We start from the raw sequence: 20,180 nt of genomic DNA, 5'->3' as shown, positions 1-20,180 counted from the left end.
TAACCTGGTAAATGAGAAGATGTCTACTACAGATCATCCAGTGGTAAAGTTATAGTGGAGACATCCACTATAACTTTGATAAAAATCTATCTTTGATAGAAATGATTAGGTAAATATTGGATATAAATCCTAGCTATGCACCCAATGGTAAAACCATAAGCAGCAAGCAGTATAAAAAAAAAATGCAAAAGAACCCGTTGCTAATTACTTTGAAAATGCAAACATGGTCTTGATCAACAACAGGAAAGACTTGGTTCTATCTAGGAGAGACAGAGGAGGAGGAAATGAAGGGAACCCTTCAGCCAACAACATACCATGTACTTTTTTTGTCCTAAGAATACACATGAATATATTAACAGCATGGGAGTAAGCTAGCAATGTCATTATCCACAGGATTGTAGAAAGAATGTGAAAACTGTTCAAGTTACTCAGGAAATTCAGGTTAGTACAAGATTACAAACAGCTCTTTCCTCCCTCAACATGCAGAGCATAAACATCTTTGCACCAATTTTCAAGACATAGAAATACAGCCCTGGTAGCAAGTACAGCCTACAAATATGGACCCAAAAATAAGATTCACAGGAAGCAATCTGTGCAAACACAGTATAGCCTGTCACCAAGTATAAAACTCAGCTAGTACCTTCTTGCACTTAAGCCATGAGACAAGAAAATCAAACTAAATGGATTTTCTAAAATCCCTAAATGAAAGCTTATATCCCTTTCTTTGGGAAAGGCAACAAAATAAGCCATTGACTTTTTTTCATCCCTAACTCAGTCAGCATTCAAAATGCAGTACAAAGCAGAATATTTATCCTACCACCCTTTGCCCAAATACAGATTTCCATAAAATCAATTAATCTTTAGGGTGAAAGGGGATTTGGAGGTCATGACACCCATTCTCCCACCCAATACTCCTACAGCCAGGAGATTACCCAGCCTGTGTTTGAAACACTCCACTGGGAGCTTACGACTGCTTCAGGCAGCTCCTTTTACTGACAAACAGCGGCAGTTATTAGAATGTTCTAATATTGGCCTGAAATCCGCCTCCTGGTAATTTCCACCCACTGGTCCTAGTTTTGTTCTCTGAAGCATTTCGGAGTCTAACTCTCATCATCACCATGACAACTCTTCAAATATTCAAAGGCAGCAAGAGCCTTCTTCACTCAGGCTGCACATTACCAGTTTCCACACCTCTTCATTTAGAGCAGACCCCGTATTTCCCAGGACATTATCCCATGACTATGTCTATTTGGTCAATGTCAATATGAAAATATACTTACTGGAAGATTCACACAGTATTTAGTATTGCATTTAGTAGTATTAAAAGTAATGGCTAAAGTTGTTTTTAGACTACAGGATGAGCTAAAGCAACTTTTGTGGTTTATATCTATCTGCTTATCTTCCGGAACTCTTACACTATTCTGGATACTGATTAAGAGACTCATTTGGCATGTTGAATTCCAAGAACTCTGAATCATCAGGGAAAACAAGTCATGCCTCTATGGCCAACTGAAGGAAAACTTGCCTGTGGTAAAAATATATCTATAGATCATATACAATTCCCCTCATACCTCCTCTAAAGCAGTTTCCATAAGTAAGGGTAGACTAATCTCTCCTAGCTGCCACCCCTTCCCTGCTTCCAGGATGGCTCACAGCTGCACAGCTCTAGACAAATAAAAATGTAACCTGCTGTTAAAATCCCTAGAAAAGAAAATTCCACAGCCACCCCCAAGGTAACAAATCCCCTTGCCTGACCACTTGGCACAATGCCTATTCATCAAGTCAGAAAGTTTATTTACGTACTTCCAATGAAACTGCTTTGTCCTAATTTCCTTAGGGGCCCTCTGGTGTCTGAAAACCTGCTTTGTTCTTTGGCAGCTGCTGCTATTTCAGACTCTAGGATCACTTAATTGGGTCATGACTTGTTTTCTGGTCCTGACTCCTCTGCCACCACAGAGACTTCCTGAAATCAGCCTGAGCAGAGGAGACTTAAGAGAAGTCCATCTCTCTACACGGAACTGTTCTTAACGTTGACCAAGGAGCTGGGCTGACTGGGAGATCCAGTGTGCAAATCCAGTGTACAGATTCAACAACGTGTATGAACTGTAACGGCTGACCCTCACCTGCTAAATGCAACACTCTCCTCTCTGTGTCGGCTGGGGCTTCTGTTCTGATTAGTCTGATCCATCTTTTGCAGGGGTGTCACTTACCCTTCAAGTCCTCAGAAACTTGAAAGGCTGGGCTACTCTGAGTAAGATAGCTCCTAAATCTGAATTTTCAGGAAACTTCAATACTCTGGCAGTGGACACCGCACCAGATGCTCCAGGCAGCAGCCAGGCCCTCCTAGGCCTCCCAATCAGTCAGCATAGGAGCATAAGACACAGTCACCGGCTCCATTCATTTCCTATTCTGACCCACAAATTCTCCTGCTATTCCCAGGTCAGAGAGGTAATTATCTCAACATTAATGACTACAGTCAGAACATTAGAGTGAGTCTCAAATCACCAGACCCTCCTGACTCCAACCAGCCCCGGGCTATTGGTTAACTTTTGAGGTAGAAGGATGCTTTCACTCTACTACTCTTCATTTATTCATTCAACAAAAAAGTATCAAGCATCTACCAAGCTGTTCCAGGTACTGTACTAAGTTCGTGGGGCACCAAGATGAGGAAGTCAGTGCCCATACCTACCAGGTTCTCACAGTCCAGTGAGACAGGTCAATTACCAACCAAATGACCATATCAGAGTGTTAGGGTCCTATGCTTGTAGTGATGTGTTCATATGCTATTATAATAGACAGGAAGAAGTTTTAAATAACTGCCTGGAGAAGGTGGAGAATGTGAAATTTAAGCCGAGCTTTAAAAATGAATAGGAGTATGTCTAGCGGCGAAGGGGAATAGAATACTCCTATCAAAGAAAGCAACACAAACAAGACATTAATGTATAAAATGATATATGCCATTGAAGAAGATATGTGCTGTTCAGAGAAGAGAGAGTGAATCTGCCGTGGTGGCTAAGAGCTGAAGAGAGGAGAATGGGTCAGAAAGAGTTACTTGAAAGACAGGTTGTGACTCGATTGTGAAGGCCTGGCCAGGGGATTTGGTTTTACTTGGTGGGCCACGGGAATTGAGAAGAGTCAGGGCATTTTCTGGGTTTTAGAAAAATCCCTCCTAGATGGAAAAAGGTATGAAATATTCAAGGTAGTATAGTTAGTCAAGAAGGAGAGCATTCTCTAACAACCTGGAAGCCTTTCTGCTGTTTTCCCTGTCTACAAATGGGGAGGCAGTTGAAGGCAGCACAGAGTAGCTGCTGTTCTAGGGGAGGGATCAATCTCCTTCTCTGTGGCCCTTGGGGATAGAACCAGACACTGTAGAGAGGAGGGAGACCTCACCTCCAGAGAAGGAACCTCTGGGCAGGTATAGTGGCCCATGCTTGTAATCCCAGTGCTTTGGGAGGCTGAGACGGGCAGATCACCGGAGGTCAGGAATTCAAGACCAGCCCGGCCAACATGGTGAAACCTCATCTCTACTAAAAATACAAAAATGAGCCGGGCATGGTGGCGCATACCTGTAATCCCAACTACTCTGGAGGCTAAGGCATGAGAATCGCTGGAACCTGGGAGGCAGAGGTCGCAGTGAGCCGAGATCACGCCACTGTACTCCAGCCTGGATAACAGTGAGGCTCTGTCTCCAAAAAAAAAAAAGAGAAGGGACCTGTGAGGTTTAGTGCTGAGGATGGAATAGGCTGCCTTGAAATGTTGCTGCAAGGAGGAATTCCTCTTGTCTGGGTTGAGCCCTGGGACACTAAGGAGATATCAGGTTGATAGGATTCATAAGAGACTCAAGTTTCACACAGAAGAAAGTGCTTACAAATAGTAACATGCTATGGCACTGGAGGGAAATTTTGTTCTATCTCACATTCCTCAGAAGCCCATTAAGAATCACATATCATGCTAAGGACATACCAAAAGGATTCCCATAAAGACTGCCCACTATGATCCTACTGCTGTATGTGAGAAATACATTACATTTTTTAACTTTTTGGTTAAGGGACAACATGGAGATCTGTTGCTAATATAAAATGCTACTGAGAGTCAGCAAAGCAAATATTTACTAAATCCCTTTCCTATGCAAGGGCCAAGTCCAGAGCAAAGATCAGCTTCTATTTTGAAGGCCCTATTTCTAGCTTGCCACAATAGCTACCACTATGGATCACCTATTCAGTGCCATACTTCATACTAGCAGCTTTCTTATAGACTCTTAATTTTTACAACAACCATACTAAGTAGGTATCATTATCTCCACTTCATAGATATTAAAATGGAAGCACAGAAGGCAAATAACTCACCCAAGTTCACATTCCTGGAGGACAGTAGAGACGGGAGTGGATCTCAAAGTCATCTACCTCCCAGGTACCACATCTTCCCTGGGCTGCTGTCGGGATGGTGAGAGGGGCCCTGAAAGGGAAGGCTGAAGCTGAAGCTGGAAGGCGGGGAGAAAACAGGTGCGGGGTGTGGCTCTGTGCAGCAATGTTTTTGATAACTTTTTCTAAGTAAAGCCACTTTCAGTGTTTTCTCAACCATCTTTTAGGATCACAAGAGAAGAGTGTTACCAGACCCTAGGAGGCCAAAGTGTCTGACCTCCCAGCTCTGCCTTTAGAACCCTTTCTTTGGGGGAATAGTCCAGGTTAGCATCACCAATATGTGGATGCAGAAACATGAAGCTCCTGAGAAGCACCTCTTTAAAAAGGGAAAATACGTGTTTAGTTTTGTGTAGCTCAGCAGTTCAAAAATTCACTTGACCCAGAAGCCTTCTTTTTTTCCATAGAACACCTAGGACCCTGTAGAACTGAGAATTCACCAAACGCTTAGTGAGGCAAGGTAAGACAATATCTACTCCTACTGAGACAATCCAAGATTAGCCTCTCAGGCAATAATTCAACTACAGCCATTTGCAGGCCTTGTGGGTGTGAATGACTGATTGGGGGAGTCATTTAATTCCTTTGAGCCTCAGTTTTCTCATCTATGAAATGGAGAAAGCATAAGGATGTCTTGGGGATTAATAAACTAATTCATTGAATGAGTTAAATATAACCGCCCGATATATAGCAAGACTCAATGAGTGTTAGCTATTACTTTTTTAAAGTATATTAAATGCTAGAGATGAAACTACATGAGACTTGTGAAAATACTTGCTAAACTACAGAGCACTGTATAAATGTCAATGGTTAGTTGTTATTATTACCAGAAACTTCTTGGTCTCTATAAAATGCTGCTATCCAATTAAATCCTCTGTGTCCATAGAAAATATCCAATTGTTGAAGACTGATTACTCAGCTTGTTAAGGTGTCATTATTCAAGTGGTTCTGACCTGCAATGGAAAGAAACAAAAATCCACCTTTTCTTCTTCTGCAAATGGAAATTACTTTCCAAGAAGCCATCTCCTTTTGAAATGAGAAGCAAAGCAGAGAAAGCACCTGGGTAGGGGTCTTTGCAATCAATAAAGTGTGAAAGAAAAAAGATCACATAAGCAGATCATTTGAGAGTTTTAAAATCCATGAGGATTTTTAGAATTTTTTTCAGGTGGTCAGTTTCTAGCTAACTGACCTCATGCTGAAATTTCAGATATCATGTAATACTAGAGGTACTGGGAAATAATCCGTTGTGTGGATGCTCCACAGTGTACCCGGCACGGGGATTTCGGATGCAGCTACTGAGAAGCCCTTTGTCTACTTCTACAGCAGTCTCTGGTGAACATGCTTCCCAGGAGAGCAGGAGCTTTGTGAATGTTTCCTTTTTCCACACATTTTGTTTACTTATGTGGATTCTCAAACGAAGTAGGTGACACACCTAACATAAGCCTGGCAGGTTTGAGTCCAGCAGGGTGAGATCCAGGCAACTGCAAGAGTGTAGTATCCTTCCCAAAGAGGCTAACTGCCTGCCAACATGACCAGGATGTGCTGGAAGAAGCTGTCAAAACACAGAGTAGACATGTGTAGTACAGCCGTGCTTGCCCACCTGAGCGGGCACATGACACGTGAGCACTGCCCACCACCCAGGCACTCTCTCCTACAGTCCTCTCTTGGGTTTGTGTGTAGGGCATGAAAACAAACAAGAGATCCTGCTCCAGTCTTCTTGCCCTAGATCTCTTTTTCCTGCTCCTGTCCACTCCCCCACTCCCTACTGTCCTCCTGCTTTTTCTCTCTTTGCCCAAAATAAGATACCTTGCCAATGTTAACACTTTCCAGTTTATGAGGCAACTTTACAGTTGCTCCTAACACATGGGCTTGAGAGCCCAGATAGATCAACGTGTGTTTGAATCTAGCTCTAGGTCAGGTTTGGTGACCTTGAGCAAGGTTCACTGACTTCTCTGGAAGGGTAAAATTCAGATAAGTATACCTACCACAAAGACACTTCGGGAGGAGAAAGTGTTCCGATGTATCAGAACATTTTCCATGGTGACTACCATGGAGGAAGTACTCTTTAAAGTAGCAGCTGTTAGCCTGAGGTCCTCTGAGTTAGGGGCTAATCACATGTTTTACATAAGAGAAGACTGAGGGACAAAGGGCAGGACAGGATTGTCCAATGTCACTCCATTGGTAAGAACCAGAGCTGGACTTTGAGCCCAGACTTGATTACACGGACACTCCTCACCACACTGCCTCCTGGCCCTTTTGTCTTTTTTTTTTTTTTTTTTTTTTGATCCTATCCTCCATATAACCTAATAAACGTGTTTCTTATATGGGGCATAATTCAACTGTGAGTTCTGCTTATTTTCTGGCTCTAGTGGCCAAGAACTAACATTCCCACAATACTACGTTGGTCAGGCTCAGAGCTTTAAATACGTAGGAATATATAAGTACACGCACACACAACATACACAAAATATATCCACTATATAAACATATTACCTATATACACATGTGATATACACATATACATATATGCACATATGTATATGTATACATGTATACTAAATTCCATATAATTTTTTTTGTTTAAGAAAACTGTAGGTAGATAAGGTATGGAAAATCTGCAGTGACATTCAGGGGGAACATTCAGAAACAAAGCAGAGGCCAATGATATGAGAGAAGAGAGAAAACAATTTCAGTTTCCATGTGATTCCAATTTTGCTGCAGTATTGATGATTCAGTGTTTTCATTTCTTCAAAGAAATATTTGCAGTAGCTCTTATATTTAACAAGCCAGCTTGTGGTTAACGTTTTATAAATACGAAATACGAATACAAATTTTAAAAACAGCAAGAGCACAGTATTACTGAATAATGCTGAGAAAGCATCATAATTTGGAACAATATATTTGATGTACAAGAAAAGAATATTTCTGGTTATAGTTTCGATAGCTATGTTAGAACTTGAGAAAATGCACGTAAACTACCAAGACCTCATCAAATATAATCATGTTGAGAAGTCAGAAAAGTATTAGTTTTCTCATAAATAAAATCTACCTTTTATTACAACCTGTCTTAAAAACTAGATAGAAAATTTCTTTCAGGTTAAAATCAATCTCTGTAGTAGCCCTTGAAAATGTATTTTATTAATATTGGACCCCTTTGAAAAACCTCAAAAATGGAGAATTTGTTTGGAGGTGGAGGGTGTAAGTATCTTGATCCTCTGGAGTAGCTCTATGAGTTCTCAAAGCTGGGTATCCTTATACTTTGACTTCCAAAAGTTCCCCAGATCGTAGTAGCTTGTTATTATAAGGATAGGAAAGACCAAAAAGTACAACAGAATCTCCATGGGGTCACTGTATAAATGCATAATTTCATCCAGAGTATAATTTTTCCCCTTTAATAATATACTTTTAATCATAAATAGTGAAAATATAGAAGTAGGATGTCATGTATAAACTCCCACAGTTTTAGGTTCTAAGACTTAAATCATGTTGTAAAAGAAAGCTATGGAAAGATGTGTTTGAATCCTGGCTCTACCACTATAAGCTCTGTGTTTTTGCACAAAACACTTATTCTCCATCAGCTTTTGTTTACTTGGTTATAAAACAGGGATAATAGCACTCAAAGGTGCTATGAGGAATGGGTAGAAGGACATGCTTGAAAGCTCACAGCATGGGCCTAGACACACAAAGAGTTCTGTAAATGTTGGCTAAATATGGCTGAAATGTTGGCTATAAATGTTGCCTCTACCCCGCCCCAAATCCCTGTAGTTTTATTCTAGGGAATAGTGGGTTTCCAATCCACCAAACTCATTTTTCCTTCAGAAGATTTCTTGGAAATAACTTTATTCTCAGAAAGTAAAGCATAATATATTTTTTTTGAAAACACAAATTTCCAAACATGAAGGGAGTTTTTCTTTTGTTTTTGTTTGTTTGTTTGGTTTTGTCTATTTGTTTTTTTGAGACAGAGTCTCACTCTGTCACCCAGGCTGGAGTGCAGTAGTGCCATCTTGGCTCACTGCAAGCTCCACCTCCCGGGTTCACACCATTCTCCTGCTTCAGCCTCCCAAGTAGCTGGGACTACAGGCACCCACCACCACGCCCGGCTAATTTTTTGTATTTTTAGTAGAGACAGGGTTTCACCGTGTTAGCCAGGATGATCTTGATCTCCTGACCTCATGATCCACCCGCCTCAGCCTCCCAAAGTGCTGGGATTACAGGCATGAGCCACCGTGCCTGGCTGGGAGTTTGTTTTATTTTGTTTAAGGAATGAAATCTTCATTAAACTGAGTTTTATGTTGAAGCATAATCTCTACAAAATCAGTAAACACCGCATATGCGGTGGTGAAGGTGTGTGGGTTTGGACTAAGGTAGGGTCTGGCCTCTAGCCAGCTTGCCTGCTCTCTAACAACCCACCTCCTGCACATCCCCCAAAGGCCCCAGTATAATTCCAGAATTTGCTAGGATTATTTGAAAACTTCTGGTCTAAAGGGTCAAATAAACCTTCCCATTCCAGGGTAGTAAAGCTGTTAGGAACAGTCTGCTAAGGCACTAATGACTGTGATCTTGCTCTTTCATTGGCCAAAGAGAAAGATGTGTAATTCTGGAAAAATCAGCATATTAGATACCAGTAGGGTCGCCATCTATTGAGAAGTTACAACCAAACAGAAATCCCTACCCTTATTTCATTTCAAATTACTGTAATCCCTAACACTGTCTTGGTTTACTTAATGAATAAAGGCTCAAAGTGAAATTTATGTTTAACCTCACTTGTAAGCCCACCCTTAGTATTCGTTTGGTGATGAGTGGCACAGATGGTAGTCACACAGGGTATTTCTGAATTGGGGCATAAGCCAGCAAAACTGCAAGGTCCAATGTTCTGCAGGTTTGAATTCATCTAATGGTTAACACTTAATTGCAGACATCCTCCAAAATACTACAAAGATAGAAACAATCCATTTGGGTCTAAATTGAGCAAAGTAGGCATAATGCCATGGGAGTATTATAGATGAGTTCTTGCCCTGGTGTCAAGCTTACTTCAATCTCCCAAGCAGGAGGAATAAAGAAAGTACTATGCTTTAATTTGGGCTATTTATACACCTTAGTAATTACAGATGTGAAAGCAATGTATTTTCTAAGAAAGTTCTGGCTAAAACCATAGTTTTCAGGATCTGGATAATAGCTTTTCAGCAGCTATTTGTATTTCTCTTCAGTCTGACTCTCAGCGGTATCTTTATTTACAGAAATGTGCACCACACAGTTAAATCTAAGACTATTACATTTCAGAAAGGAGAAAGAACCTTTTATTTGGTTGGAAGCAGGCAGAAAGATATCCGTACTAATCCTCTGTAGCTCTAAACATTTTCTCTAGCACTGCAAGTAACAGTTAAACCATTTTAACTATTGAGTGAAAATGAGTAACTACACAGCACTTTGCAACTTAAGCTCTTCTTTTAAATTATACATTTTCACTCATAAATTCATTTCCATGCAAACCTTATTTTTAAAGGCAAACGTTAAGAATGCTCAAGCTGCGCTATTTCCTACATAGAGTGTTATCCATTAATACAGCTTGTTTTAATCTCTTGGAAAATGGGCCCTTTCAAATCAGAGAGTGGCCTCTAATCTAACAAACTCAGATCAGTCTGAATTTGTCACACTCTGCTCATTTTTCCTCTTTTCCATCTGAAAGCTTAAACTAAAGAGGTTTATTTAGTCTTAGACTTTGTGTTTGCTCTTGGAGACATGCAAGAAAAATTTCTTGAAAGAATCATGTTTTCCTAGTTGTGGAACTGGAGAGAAACAGAATGTGTGGGTTGTGAGACACTGAGAAGGCTAACTTAGAAACAGAGCCTGCTGCTCAGCCTTCTGGCTGAAGATCTGAAAGTGCCAATATTCTGGCCTGAACGGGTGGCTGAGTTTCATAAATATCCATGCTGTTGTGTGATTAGTCACAGAGAGGAAAAACTGTGAGCCATTGAAATGCAAGCAAATTAAAACAAACAAACGAAAACCCAAAAAACCCAAAACTATAATTTAGTGCAGCATGCAGGGATAAAATGTTATTTCATTGCCAATGGCCACAGATTACATTCCAATGCTAGCCAGAAAATTGAGGAATTCATAAGACAGGACCCAGATTCAAGATGAAAGACCAAACATATGCATCAACTACTCTTACTCCTCTTGTGTCCTAATGAAATGGTAGAAAAGTTGTTGGTTTTTTTAATGAGCCTACAACAATCCTCGGAGGAAAGGAATCAAGCAAAAGAACAGAAAGTTCAAAGGAACCAGGAAGAGAGAAAGCAAATATGATCAGATGTACAAAGAAAACCGAGTAGGGAAAACAGCACTTCCAAACCACATTGCCCAGTGAAACTCCAAGATCTAGGTCAACTAACACAAAAAGCAGGAATGGGACCTGGGGCACCCATCAAAGTAGTTAATAAAGAATTGAATGTAGAAGAGCTAAGCCAATTGGTCCCTTGCAATTTCCATAGTTATAATGGAAGACTTTTATCAAAGACTCAAAAAAGTCAGGTACTCATGAATCTTCATTACAACTCTCTGAAGTAGGCCCTATTATTATCCTATTTGTTAAAGAAACTGAGGCACTGAGATGATAAGCAACTTATGGTCACATGGCTAATGACTGATAGAACAGGAATTCAAATTCAAGAAGAGTTTGGCTCTAGAAAACACGTTCCTCAATAACCATGATATACTGCCATAGAAGGCCAGTTGAAAACTGCCTTTATTAAACTGGGGGGCTTCAGATTCAGAATGGCAGACTGAGAACAAGCTCCAGCCTTACCTTTCTGCACCATCCTTAGAAATAAGAGTAACCAAAGTTTTAGCACTCATCTTTACAGTGAAAAACAAGGAATGTGCTATCCTTCAAGACAGTGGCAACAAAAAAAAAATTAGCATTCATTTCTACAGTAAGAAAAAATGTCCTCATAGGACCAAAAAATTTGAAGACTCCTAAAGACAGAAGTCAAATGGAATCAGGTTAAAGAAGGAAACCACAAACTATGCAAAAAAGAGACTGTGGAATAAAAAAAGAAAGGAGGCCCAAAGGTGCTTGAAACCCAGATGCAGCAGTTACTATGGAGAGGAATGGGCCTTGGGGCAGCTAATGAGCAAGTACCCCTCTAACTCCAACAGGCATGCTGCCGCTCAGGGAGAACTTGGACTGCAAGCACCTGGGTCATAGACACAGAGCAGAGCCCTGGGTAAAATGAAGGGAATCGGGTATCCTCTAGACCCAGAAAACACCTACATGCTCTAGACATAAGCACTACTGCTCCTTCTCCACAGTCACTGGAGAATGTACCTATGTAGGCAGCACATGCTGACCCTCTCCCAAAAGCAGGCTTCACAGGCAGGCTAGTGGGGAATCTGGAGAAGAATACAAAACCAGGCTGGGTGCAGTGGCTCACGCCTATAATCCCAGCACTTTGGAAGGCCGAGGCAGGTGGATCACTTGAGGTCAGGAGTTCAAGACCAACTTGACCAACATGGTAAAACCCCGTTTCTACTAAAAATACAAAAATTAGCCAAGGTTGGTGGTGCATGCCTATAATCCCAGCTACTCGGGAGGCTGAAACAGGAGAATTGCTTCAGCCCAGGAGGCGGAGGTTGCATTGAGCCGAGATTGCACCCCTGCACTCCAGCCTGGTGACAGAACAAGACTCTGTCTCAAAACAAAACAAAACAAAACAAAACCATGAATCATTAGTATTTGATTAGAGGCATCAAACATAACAAATGGAAGCAATTGCCTCCTAAAGAAATCAAGAAAAAAGAATAAAACTTTAGGATAGGTATAAATAATATCCTCAAAGATGTAAAAGTGAACATGATATTCATAAAGTGAATCAAGTATAGATCTTGAACACTAAAAATTTAATCATTTAAATTAAAAATAAACAGCTAAACTAAGTAGCAAAATGGACAATGAAAGCAAATTAATTAGCTAGATAATTAGACTGAGGAATTCACAACAGAATTCAAAGGACAGAGAGTTTGAGTACACAACAAAAAAGTAAGAGTTCAGAGGAAAGACCCCAAAGTTTCCAATATTTATCTAACCATTATCCCGGAAAGGAGATTATATATTATTATATAGAAAAAAATATTCAAAGCAATAATGAAAGAAAAATTTCCACAACTGAAGACAGGCATCCTCAAGGTAGGTAGAAGCACCTACTAAGTGTCAAGCAACGTGAATCAAAAAGACACATTATGGTGTAAATGAAGAACTTCATTGATAGAGACAAAGCTCAATTGCCTCATAGAATTAAAATGTCTTGATTCTGTATAAAGGAACAAGAATCAGACTGACATAGGCTACCTCATCATCCACAGCACATGAAAGAATGTCTTCTTGAGGCTGCCTCTTAAAAACTTATGTGGGAAAATTATTTTGAACCTAGAATTCTATGCCCAGTAAACTATCATTCAAGAGTAAATAAAAACAAAGACATTTTGAACACATAAAATAATCAGAATTTTTTTAACACATTAACACTCTCAAAGAATTACTAAAGTACATTAGCAAAAAAAGTCAAGAGAAAGTAGTTTGATACAAAACAGCAATAAGCAAAAATAATATTAAAAATATTAAATGTTAAAAATATTATAATATAATATGTAGACTATATCATTATATATACTATCATAATAAAATTATATATAAATATTACATATTAATATGCTTATTTAGCTATTATATATGGTATATTTTATAATATATAAAATGTAATATAGAATACATAATAATAATATAAATAAAATATGTCAAGTATACAAATATTTCTAACAATCTGGAACTAAAATTATAGATAATCTCCAAATAGGAAGGAGAAGTAGAGAAGGAAATAACATTCTAAGGTTCTTATTCTTTTTGGAAGAGAAATGATATAGATATTGATTAACTTAATAATACCAATAGAAATATACATTTAATTATTGATATTAAAATTTAAAGATCAACCACCAGAAGAGAGAAATAAAAAGACTGTAAAATTTCCAAACCTTAGGATGAGGGGTGGAAATGAAACAGAAAAACAATAGTCCAAGAAAGACCAAACAGAAGGAAAAAAAGATCTTAAAAGAATGTCAACTAGAAAATACAAAATAAGATGGCAAGTGGAATAAATAATCACAATAAATATGAATGAGTTAAAAGATTAAAAATAAAAGACATTAATCCAATAAGGACAAAAAGAACAGAAAGATTATAACAATAAGATTTTGGAAGCTGGAAACAAAAATAGTTATTGACTTAGCAAAACTTAGACGAAATAGAAAGTCTCAGGACTGGAGGAAATGGAGCACAGTTGAAGGATCGGCCACTGTATTAAAAACAGAAAAATAAGTAAAAGTCTAGGTACATACAGAATCTTGAGACCAATCACCCTGTTCCCAGTTGGATCTCAGAATATTTTCAGTGATTCTTCTGTCCTCTAGATAGAATACTACTAGATTCTTATCTGGGAAATAAGAACAGTCTAAAAGAAAAAGACCTAAGAATACTGACATTAGCAATTTCCCAGTTAAACTTAGTCAATCTCCCTGCTGGGAGACCAATAGTCAACAAGTCCAACCAAGTTCACAGAGTTTCCCATAAGCTTGTTAGTGCCCCATTCTTAAATGAGTACAGAGGAGAGCCTAATAGGAAAGATCAAAACCACATACAGAACAAAGCAAGCTGGAAGAAATAGGTTTTTTTTTTTTTTTTTTTTTTTTTTTGGTTTTTTTCCTTTTGTTTTCTTAAAAAAAAAGCTTCTAAAATGTATTCATTAATTCATTCATTAATATTCTCAGAGAAATGAGAAAATATTACATCCATAAAATAAGAATAGGATGCCTTTAATAAGGAGCATTCAGAGTAAAAAGGTCTCTTAAAAATTAAATATATATCATAAATAGCTCTTATTATTTTGAGATACATTCCATCAATACCTAGTTTATGGAGAGTTTTTAGCATGAAGGGCTGTTGAATTTTGTCAAAGGCCTTTGCTGCATCTATTGAAATAAACATGTGGTTCTTGTCTTTGGTTCTGTTTATAAGATGGATTACGTTTATTGATTTGCATATGTTGAACCAGCCTTGCATCCCAGGGATGAAGACAACTTGATCGTGGTGGATAAGCTTTTGATGTGCTGCTGGATTCAGTTTGCCAGTATTTTATTGAGGATTTTTGCATTGATGTTCATCAGGGATATTGGTCTAAAATTCTCTTTTTTTGTTGTGTCTCTGCCAGGCTTTGGTATCAGGATGATGTTGGCCTCATAAAATGAGTTAGGGAGGATTCCCTCTTTTTCTATTGATTGGAATAGTTTCAGAAGGAATGGTACCAGCTCCTCCTTGTACCTCTGGTAGAATTCGGCTCTGAATGCATCTGGTCCTGGATTTTTTTTTTTTTTTTTTTTGGTTGGTAGGCTATTAATTATTGCCTCAATTTCAGAGCCTGTTATTGGTCTATTCAGGGATTCAACTTCTTCCTGGTTTAGTCTTGGGAGAGTGTAAGTGTCCAGGAAATTATCCATTTCTTCTACGTTTTCTAGTTTATTTGCATAGAGGTGTTTATAGTATTCTCTGATGGTAGTTTGTATTTCTGTGGGGTTGGTGGTCATATCCCCTTTATCATTTTTTATTGTGTCTGTTTGATTCTTCTCTCTTTTCTTCTTAATTAGTCTTGCTAGCGGTCTATCAATTTTGTTGATCTTTTCAAAAAACCAGCTCTGGATTCATTGATTTTTTGGAGGGTTTTTTGTGTCTCTATCTCTTTCAGTTCTTCTCTGATCTTAGTTATTTCTTGCCTTCTGCTAGTTTTTGAATGTGTTTGCTCTTGCTTCTCTAGTTCTTTTAATTGTGATGTTAGGGTGTCCATGTTAGATCTTTCCTGCTTTCTATTGTGGGCATTTAGTGCTATAAATTTCCCTCTACACACTGCTTTAAATGTGCCCCAGAGATTCTGATATGTTGTGTCTTTGTTCTCATCGGTTTCAAAAAATATCTTTATTTCTGCCTTCATTTCGTTATGTACCCAGTAGTCATTTGGGAGCAGGTTGTTCAGTTTCCATGTAGTTGAGCAGTTTTGGTTGAGTTTCTTAGTCTTGAGTTCTAGTTTGATTGCACTGTGGTCTGAGAGAGAGTTTGTTATAATTTCTGTTCTCTTACATTTGCTGAGGAGTGCTTTAACTCCAACTATGTGGTCAATTTTGGAATAAGTGCAATGTGGTGCTGAGAAGAATGTATATTCTGTTGATTTGGGATGGAGAGTTCTGTAGATGTCTATTAGGTCCACTTGGTGCAGAGCTGAGTTCAATTTCTGGATATCCTTGTTAACTTTGTCTCGTTGATCTGTCTAATGTTGACAGTGGGGTGTTAAAGTTTCCCATTATTATTGTGTGGGAGTCTAAGTCTCTTTTTAGGTCTCTAAGGACTTGCTTTATGAATCTGGGTGCTCCTGTATTGGGTGCATATATATTTAAGATAGTTAGCTCTTCTTGTTGAATTGATCCCTTTACCATTATGTAATGGCCTTCTTTGTCTCTTTTGATCTTTGATGGTTTAAAGTCTGTTTTATCAGAGACTAGGATTGCAACCCCTGCTTTCTTTTTGTTTTCCATTTGCTTGGTAGATCTTCCTCCATCCCTTTATTTTGAGCCTATGTGTGTCTCTGCACAGGAGATGTGTCTCTTGAATATAGCACACTGATGGGTCTTGACTCTTTATCTAATTTGCCAGTCTGTGTCTTTTAATTAGAGCATTTAGCCCATTTACATTTAAGGTTAATATTGTTATGTGTGAATTGGATCCTGTCATTATGATGTGAGCTGGTTATTTTGCTCGATAGTTGATGCAGTTTCTTCTTAGCATCAGTGGTCTTTACAATTTGGCCTGTTTTTGCAGTGGCTGGTACTGGTTGTTCCTTCCATGTTTAGTGCTTCCTTCAGGAGCTCTTGTAAGGCAGGCCTGGTGGTGACAAAATCTCTAAGCATTTGCTTGTCTGTAAAGGATTTTATTTCTCCTTCACTTATGAAGCTTAGTTTGGCTGGATATGAAATTCTAGGTTGAAAATTCTTTTCTTTAAGAATGTTGAATATTGGTCCCCACTCTCTTCTGGCTTGTAGAGTTTGTGCTAAGAGATCTGCTGTTAGTCTGATGGGCTTCCCTTTGTGGGTAACCTGACCTTTCTCTGTGGCTGCCCTTAACATTTTTTCCTTCATTTCAGCTTTGGTGAATCTGACAATTATGTGCTTGGTGTTGCTCTTCTTGTGGAGTATTTTTTTGGTATTCTCTGTATTTCCTGAATTTGAATGTTGGCCTGCCTTGCTAGGTTTGGGAAGTTCTCCTGGATAATCTCCTGAAGAGTGTTTTCCAACTTGGTTCCATTTTCCCCGTCACTTTCAGGTACACCAATCAGACGTAGATTTGGTCTTTTCACATAGTCCCGTATTTGTTGGAGGCTTTGTTCATCTCTTTTTACTCTTTTTTCTCTAAACTTCTCTTCTCACTTCATTTCATTCATTTGATCTTCCATCACTGATACTCTTTCTTCCGCTTGATCAAATTGGCTACTGAAGCTTGTGCATGTGTCACGTAGTTCTTGTACCATGGTTTTCAGCTCCATCAGGTCATTTAAGGTCTTCTCTATGCTGTTTATTCTTCTTAGCCATTCATCTAATCTTTTTTCAAGGTTTTTTGCTTCTTTGTGATGGGCTCGAACATCCTTCTTTAGCTCAGAGAAGTTTGTTATTACCGATCATCTGAAGCCTTCTCTCAATTCATCAAAGTCTTTCTCCATCCAGTTTTGTTCCGTTGCTGGTGAGGAGCTGCATTCCTTTGGAGGAGAAGAAGCACTCTGATTTTTAGAATTTTCAGCTTTTCTGCTCTGGTTTCTCCCCATCTTTGTGGTTTTATCTACCTTTGGTCTTTGATGGTGGTGATGTACAGATGGGGTTTTGGTGGGGATGTCCTTTCTGTTTGTTAGTTTTCCTTCTAACAGCCAATGTCATACTGAATGGGAAAAAAATATCATACTGAACGTGCCAAATTGTAATGTTTTTGTGGTGTAATGCTTTCAAAGAGAAGAATTCCCTTTGAAAACTGGCACAAAGCAGGGATGCCCTCTCTCACCACTCCTATTCAACATATTGTTGAAAGTTCTGGCCAGGGCAATCAGGCAGGAGAAAGAAATAAAGGGTATTCAATTAGGAAAAGAGGAAGTCAAATTGTCCCTGTTTGCAGATGACATGATTTTATATTTAGAAAACCCCATTGTCTCAGCCCAAAATTTCCTTAAGCTCATAAGCAACTTCAGCAAAGTCTCAGGATACAAAATTAATGTGCAAAAATCACAAGCATTCCTATACACCAATAACAGACAAACAGAGAGCTAAGTCATAAGTGAAATCCCATTCACAATTGCTTCATATAGAATAAAATACCTAGGAATCCAACTTACAAGGGATGTGAACGACCTCTTCAAGGAGAACTGCAAACCACTGCTCAGTGAAATAAAAGAGGACACAAACAAATGGAAGAACATTCCATGCTCATGGATAGGAAGAATCAATATTGTGAAAATGGCCATACTGCCCAAGGTAATTTATAGATTCAATGCCATCCCCATCAAGCTACTAATGACTTTCTTCACAGAATTGGAAAAAAAAAAAAAAACAACTACTTTAAAGTTCATATGGAACCACAAAAGAGCCCGCATTGCCAACACAATCCTAAGCGAAAAGAACAAAGCTGGAGGCATCATGCTACCTGACTTCAAACTATACTACAAGGCTACAGTAACCAAAACAGCATGGTACTGGTACCAAAACAGAGATATAGACCAATGGAACAGAACAGAGTCCTCAGAAATAACACCACACGTCTACAACCATCTGATCTTTCACAAAACTGACAAAAACCAGAAATGGGGAAAGGATTCCCTATTTAATAAATGGTGCTGGGAAAACTGCCTAGCCATATGTAGAAAGCTGAAACTGGATCCCTTCCTTATACCTTATACAAAAATTAATTCAAGATGGATTTAAGACTTAAATGTTAGACCTAAAACCATGGAAACCCTAGAAGAAAAGCTAGACAATACCATTCAGGACATAGGCATGGGCAAGGACTTCATGACTAAAACACCAACAGCAATGGCAACAAAAGCCAAAATTGACAAATGGGATCTAATTAAGGCACTTCTGCACAGCAAAAGAGACTACCATCAGAGTGAACAGGCAACCTACAGAATGGGAGAAAATTTTTACAATTTACCCATCTGACAAAGGGCTAATATCCAGAATCTAGAAAGAACTCAAATAAATTTACAAGAAAAAATCAAACAGCCCATCTGTAAACTAGTTCAACCACTGTGGAAGACAGTGTGGAAGACAGTGTGGTGATTCCTCAAGAATCTAGAACTAGAAATACCATTTGACCCAGCCATCCCATTACTAGGTATATACCCAAAGGATTATAAATCAGGCTATTATAAAGACACATGCACATGTATGCTTATTGAGGCACTATTCACAATAGCAAGGAATTGGAACCAACCCAAATGTCCATGAGTGATAGACTGGTTTAAGAAAATGTGGCAGATATACACCATGGAATACTATGCAGCCACAAAAAATGATGAGTTAATGTCCTTTCTGGGGACATGGATGAAGCTAGAAACCATAATTCTGAGCAAACTATCACAAGGAAAGAAAACCAAACACTGCATGTTCTCACTCATGGGTGGGAATTGAATAATGAGAACACTTGGACACAGGGTGGGGAACATCACACACTGGGGTCCATCATGGGTTGGGGGGACAGGGGAGGAATAGCATTGGGAGATATACTTAATGTAAATGATGAGTTAATGGGTGCAGCACACCAACACGGCACATGTATACATACGTTAACAAAACTGCACATTGTGCGCATGTACCCTAGAACTTGAAGTATAATAAAAAAAGAAAAATAATTAAATATATGATGGATAAATTGTAAAATTTATCTGGGAACAACAATGCAATACCACCTTACTCCTGCAAGAATGGCCATAATTTAAAAATAAATAAAAAAATAGATGTTGGCGTGGATGTTGTAAAAAGGGAACACGTTTGCACTGCTGGTGTGAATGTAAACTAGTACAACCGCTATGGAAAACAGTATGGAGATTCCTTAAAGAACTAAACGTAGAACTGCCATTCAATCCAGCAATCCCACTACTGGGTATGTACTCAAAGGAAAAGAAGTCATTATATGAAAAAGACACATGTGCACACATGTTTATAGCAGCACAATTTGCACTTGCAAAAATATGGAACCAACTTGAATGCCCGTTAACCAACAAGTGCATAAAGAAAATGGGGTATATATACACCATGGAATACTATTCAACCATAAAACTGAATGATATAATGGCCTTTGCAGCAACTTGGATAAAGCTGGAGGCCATTTTTCTAAGTGAAGTAACTCAGGAATAGAAAACCAAACATCTTATGTTCTCACTCACAAGTGGGAGCTAAGCCATGAGGACGCAAAAGCATAAGAATGATATAATGGACTTGGGGAACTCAGGGGGGAAGTGTGGGAGGGAGGTAAGGGAAAAAAAAAGATCACATATTGGATACAACGTATACTGCTTGAATGACAGGTGCGCTAAAATTTCAGAAATCACCACCAAAGAACTTATTCGAGTAACCAGAAACCATCTGTTACCCAAAAACTATTGAAATAAAAATAAAAATAAATTT

The 20,180-nt window shown here is 38.8% G+C and overlaps 1 long non-coding RNA gene across 1 annotated transcript in view; it reads right to left on the bottom strand.

The window, feature by feature from the left end:
• Positions 1-5,070: 5,070 nt before the first annotated feature.
• Positions 5,071-20,180, bottom strand: part of LOC105495740 (uncharacterized) — a 101,223-nt gene continuing 86,113 nt past the window's right edge. The window contains exon 3 of the long non-coding RNA XR_011623591.1: positions 5,071-5,368. This is a non-coding gene — a long non-coding RNA (uncharacterized lncRNA). The remainder of the gene's footprint in view (positions 5,369-20,180) is intronic.

This window comes from Macaca nemestrina, chromosome 5, assembly GCF_043159975.1.
Source record: "Macaca nemestrina isolate mMacNem1 chromosome 5, mMacNem.hap1, whole genome shotgun sequence".
Classification (NCBI taxonomy): domain Eukaryota; kingdom Metazoa; phylum Chordata; class Mammalia; order Primates; family Cercopithecidae; genus Macaca; species Macaca nemestrina.
The sequence above is the reverse complement of the archived record's forward strand: the minus strand, read 5'-3'. Positions and strand labels throughout refer to the sequence as shown.